Here is a 5,963-nt window from a genome sequence, read left to right as displayed (position 1 = left end):
AACAAACAGCACTCGCTCTAAACAATGGTTAATGTGGTACAATTTTCCTGATTGTAGGCAGTCACGGGGTCACCAGGCCTACAGGACAGCAATCTCTCTCTTTCCCTCTCTCAGTTTCTATGTTCTGGTCATGAAAGAAAAGAAAGAAGCCGAGTGTGGCAGCGACAAGCAGACGTTGTAAGAGACACAGTGAGGTAGAGACAGCAAACGGGGAAAGCCTGTGAATTACAGGCCTCTCAACTGACAGCTGAAACTGCAGACAGCTGTAAAGAGGCAAACCCTGTGTTAAATGGCTTCAATCTGTGAACACCGTCCAGGCATCTTAACACCATGAGCTGAAAAATAGTTGAAACTTTTTTCTCTGGATAAAGAAAGTTAGAGAACTAGATGTAGCTGTGATTTCATAGAGTTTAATATGAGAAGGATCGTTATCTATAGCTAGACATTTCTATATCTCTGAATCATAATTTTTATTGTATGTTTTTGCTTTTTCATTTTACATTTTAAGGCTAATTATGTTTACTCTTGGAAATTATAATTGATTAAATTATAAACTTTCTTATTCTTTTACTTGACAGCATTTATTAACTAATTCATCCATTTATTCAACAAGTGTCTATTAAAGCCCAATTAAATGCTAGACACTGTCCTAGGTACTATTAAAAGACAAACGGGCCCCAGCCCTCATGGAACTTACAATCTACTGGGTAAGGCACACATTAAATAAAAACTCTGGGACCAACAATTATTGATTTTAGTATATGGTTACAAAGTGTGAAGGTAAGGTTGTAATAGTATCTGGTTATGAAGGAGAACACAGGTTTTCAGATGTATCATACAAAAGACTGAACCTTCCTGAGGGGTTAAGGACACCTTCCTTGATAAAATCACATTTTATCCTATATAATAAAAGCCTAATATGCACAGTGTCTGGTCGTCTGTTTAACCAATCAAAGCGTAATATGCTAATGATATGCTAAGGCCACTCAACCACTCGCTATGCCATGCACTGACCACCAGGGGGCAGACACTCTGACCAGTAGGTTAGCTTGCTGCTGGGGTCTGGCCAATCAGGACTGAGCGAGACAGGCCAGACATGCCCTGGAGCCCTCCCACAATCCCTCCCCGGCTGGCCAACCTCCTGTATCCCTCCCTGGCCCGATCCTGCACCGGTGGGGTCCCTCAGCCTGGCCTGCACTTTCTTGCAATCCAGGACCCCTCGGGGGATGTCAGAGAGCTGGTTTTGGCCCAATCCTGCAGGCCAGGCCGAGGGACCCCACCGATGCATGAATTCATGCACCAGGCCTCTAGTTTTTAAATAAAATATTATATATTTAAGAGTTACAAAAGGATATGTAGTGAAAAATGCTTTCCTACCTGCCACCTTTGTCCCTGCCTCTTACACGCTCTGCCTGAATTTCCTAGTTCCTTGTGTGTACTGTTCCATTCCTTGCTTTTATATTCCAGAGATTGTTCTATGACAGAGAGTTTTCTCACTCTTCTGTAAAAGCTGCATGATATCCCATTGTATGGATTACCACAACTTTTAATTAGCTTGGGTATTAGTTTCCTATTGGTACTGTAGCAAGTTTCCAAACATTTAGTGGCTGAAAACAACAGATTTATTATAGTAGAGTTTTTGAGGTCAGAAGTCTGACATGGGCCTCGCTAGGCTAAAATCACGGTGTCATAAGGTCTTTGTTCTATTCTGGAGGCTCTAGAGCAGTGGTTCTCAACCTTCCTAATGCCTCGACCCTTTAATACAGTTCCTCATGTTGTAGTGACCCCCAACCATAAAATTATTTTGTTGCTACTTCATAACTGTAATTTTGCTACTGTTATGAGTCATAATGTAAATATCTGATATGCAAGATGTATTTTCATTGTTCGCGACCCACAGGTTGAGAACCGCTGCTCTAGAGGGAAATCAGTTTTCTTTTTTTTTTTTTTTTTTTTATATTTTTTTATTTTTCGCTTAAAGTATTACAAAGGGTATTGGAAATCAGTTTTCTTACCTCTTTCACTTCCTAGGAGCTGCCTGTATCCTTTGGCTCACACCCCCTTCCATCTGCAAAACCAACAATAGAGTCTTTCTCATGCTCTCATTCTAACACTGACTCTCCTATAGCCCCTTTCCACTTTTAAGGACCCTTGTATGACATGGGGCCACCTGGAGAAGCCAGGATACTCTCTCCATCTCAAATCAGCTAATTAACAACTTTAATTCCATCTGCAACCTGAATTCCCTTTTGCCATGTAACATATTCAAAGACTCTGGGTATTAGGGTATGCCTAGATCTGTGGACATCTTGGCGGGAGGTGAGGGGCATTATTCTGCCAATTATAGGCCCTATTGATTGACACATTATTTCTAATTTTTTTATTTTAAAAAACAGTGATAGAATAAGTATATTGTTATAAATATGTCATTTTTGCATATGAAAGTTCTGGGTCAAAGATAGCTATCGGCAGGCATCGTTTCATATAGTAACAAACAGCCGTTTGTGTTTTCTTCCCTGGGACTGTCTGTTCGTACCCTTTGTACAACTGTCAGCTTTTTTAAAATGTATTTTCATTTTCTTTATTACTGGTAGAAGTACTTTACATAGTGAGGAAATAGGTCCTTTATCTATAATGTATTGGAAATATTTCCCCCAGTAAATTGTTGACCTTTTCACATGTTTTATTGACTTTTGCTATGTAGACATTTTAAAAATATATTTATGGAGTTGAAATGATCAATCTTATTTAAGTGCTTCTGGATTAGTCCTACTTTCTCACTTTGAGATTATTTTTTACGTGTTTTTCTTTTTTCTTCTAGAACACTGTGATCTTTGATTCATCTGGAACTTATTCTGGTTTCAAAACCTTTTCTTTCCCTTGCTCTGGAACGGCTTAAATGGCATTGAAACCATCATGACCTGGTGTTTCTACCCCTGTTGGTTCCTTCCAATTTCTCCTTATATTTCCTGTACTTTTTACTTGAGGAATATTAGTGTTGCGCTCCTTGTTGTTATAATTTGTCTTTACTTCATTTTTTTCCGGTGCTAAATTCCAAACCACTGTTTTCTTTGTGTTGGCACTTCATCGATGTGACTTGACCATCCTGTTATTTTCAACCTTTCTAAATAATCTGGTTTTAGATGTGTTTCATGTTGTAATAGTGAGCCAATATTTATTGAACTTTTACTGTGTGACCATTCTAAATGCTTTACATATATTAACTTGCTAAATCTTCTCAATGATTTACTGAGTTAACTTTAATTAATATCCCCATTTAATCAAGGAGGAAACTGAGGCACTGAGAAATGAAGCAAGTTGCCCCAAAATGAATAGATTTAAATCTAAGCAACTTGGCTCTACAACTGTTAATAAACTCTCCTTCATATTGCTTTGTATCCAGAGTGCAGTCGAGGTTAGTTTGTTTTTAATCCAATCATGTTTTTAAAAAGGAGATATTTTAGCCCATTTTTACTTTCTGCTATGACAGATAAAATTTGGGTTTGCTTTTGCCATTTTTCGTACTTTCTGTTTCATTGCTTAAAAATTTTTTTTCATTATTTCCTCTTCTTGTATGTGTATGTGTGCGTAATAATTCTGATTACTTGGAAGGTTTATGTGTTTGTTTTAGTGATTTTTAGGTACTACAATTTTGTACAAAAATGTATATATTTATATATGTATTTAATTAATACATATTAACATATATTCTGTATTTCTCTCGGTGTATTTACTGGTTTCCTAATCTAGCAGAAGCAGGCCATTTCACTAAAAGTAAATTTGTCCAGAACTAATTCACTATGCCACTTCACCCAAAGTCAATTTTCTCTAAGGCCAATCTGCAGAACGACTTTTAGGAAACTGGCTTGCAGCCACTGTAAGTAATAGCAAAATTAGCATATTTCCTATCTCTCCTTCCTTACCTCTTACTACTAAAGAAAAAAATCACTTATGACACTTGTGAAAGACAGTCAGGCTGACTTTATTCAGAGGGACTATTACAATTGATTTTGTAGTAGGGGAGAGAGCTGGGGCTCAACTCTGAATACAGTAAGAAAAAGTGGGATGTGTGAGTGAAGTAGGGAGCAGAAGAAGCAAGTACTGGTGGAAAGAGTGGTCCTTGGAGAAGCCGCACGATGCAGCCTGGGAAGGAATGGAGGAGGGAAAGCTTCACACAGAGACTGGTGTTGAAGAGCAGTTTGGCTAATGAAACGGGCTCTCCGGGTTCTTGTGCACGTGTATAATGATCGTCCTCAGATGTCGCTATGTTGCCCAAGCCATCCCAGTCGAGGAAATTTGGGAGGAGTCCTCACTGAGAACGTTGGAGTTGCAATGGCGGTCGTCATGGCCATTTACGTGACGGGGGTGTCTCTGATGGCCACATCAACCCTGCTGTGTCTTTTGCAATGCAATGGTTCAAATTTCCTTTTTATGTGGAAGCCCCACTCCTGGGAGCCTTCGTAGGGTCCACAATCCTCTTTGGTATTTACTATGATGGACTTATGTCCTTTGCTGTTGGAAAACTGCTCATCGTGGGAGAAAATGCAACAGCACACATTTTTGCAACGTACCCAGCTCCGTATGTGTCTCTGGCAAATGCATCTGCAGACCAAGTAATGCCCACCATGTTCCTCCTCATGATTGTCTTCACCATCTTTGACTCCAAAAACAGGGGAGTCCCCAAAGGCCTAGAGCCCATTGCCATCGGCCTCCTGGTTATTGTCCTTTCTTCCTCTTTGGGATTGAACTGTGGCTGTCCTGTGAATCCATCGCGAGACCTGAGTTCCAGACTTTTCACTGCTTTGGCAGAATGGGGGTTTGATGTCTTCAGAGTTGGAAATAACTTCTGGTGGATCCCTGTTGTAGCCCTATGTTGGTGCTGCCATTGGAGGCCTCATTGATGTTCTTCTCGTTGAAATCCACCACCCAGACCCAAATCCAAACTTCGAGGCAGAACCACCGGAGGACAAACTACAGAAACATGAACTTAGTGTGGTAATGTAGCAGCATGCTCAGCTCTAGGTTTACAATGGGCTGCGCTGATGTTCTCTTCAGGAAAGATAGCATCCAGCTTCCTATGATTTCATAAGACTGGGGTGGATCTGTCCAATGTTCTCTGCTAGCCATTTGGGTCACCTGATTGGAAAAGCATCTGAATGAAGTTTTGAAAGCAGTGACCACTTCTCTACCAGCTCCCGCTGCCCTCAGAGTAGCATGGATTGTCCGCTGAAGCAGCCTTCTCTCCACCCTGTTTATTTCATTTTTTCATATGAATTTTTATTGCTGAGTGAGCACTAATAACTTGAAACTTTGACTTTGGGGGAAAAATGAAAGGAAAAGTGGGAATTGATAGCCAAGGAACAGGGCAAAGGGTCAGTGGATGGAAAATTGCTCAGAGGAAAGATTAAGGTTAGGGGTTCTTGCTAGACCAACTCAACAGGATTCTTGCTGAAGGTAGGCCAGAGTGATAAGATACCAAGCACAGGGGATGAAGAATTTGATCAGATATCAGGGTGTAAAATTTTCCCAAAACTGACCCAACAGGATTCTTGCTGAAACTGGACTAAATGGGCCACAGAGTCCAAAATCAGGGACTAGTCAGAAAGAGGAGCCTGATTCAAGTTTGGTCAAAGGAGAAAGTGATTGTGTTATTTTTCTTAGTGTTTCTTGTTACACCTTAAAGTAAATTATACCTGCATTATTTGATTTATCTTTATCTTTCTACCCCTGATCATAGAAGATGGGAAAATCTGCATATTTATCTTTCATTGTATTGCCCCCTTTCCTCCAACTTTTTAGTTAATTCATTTATACTTTGTCATGATTGACAACATTTATAGTCTGCTCTGGACTTTTATCCTCTCAATTTGCTTTAGTTTTACCAATTAGATGGATTGAATGTTTTCTGTCGATCTGTTTACTGCAGTGTTTTTACTTGTCATTTGATTGGCTAAAGATTGACC

The 5,963-nt window shown here is 39.8% G+C and overlaps 1 pseudogene; it reads left to right on the top strand.

Annotated features, from left to right (window-relative positions):
• The first annotated feature begins 4,136 nt into the window (after window positions 1–4,136).
• On the top strand, window positions 4,137–5,004 carry LOC102433092 (annotated as a pseudogene).
• The last annotated feature ends 959 nt before the right edge of the window (window positions 5,005–5,963 follow it).

This window comes from Myotis lucifugus, unplaced genomic scaffold (assembly GCF_000147115.1).
Source record: "Myotis lucifugus unplaced genomic scaffold, Myoluc2.0 scaffold_1, whole genome shotgun sequence".
In the NCBI taxonomy this organism is placed as follows: domain Eukaryota; kingdom Metazoa; phylum Chordata; class Mammalia; order Chiroptera; family Vespertilionidae; genus Myotis; species Myotis lucifugus.
This window is presented reverse-complemented; position numbering and strand designations above follow the sequence as displayed.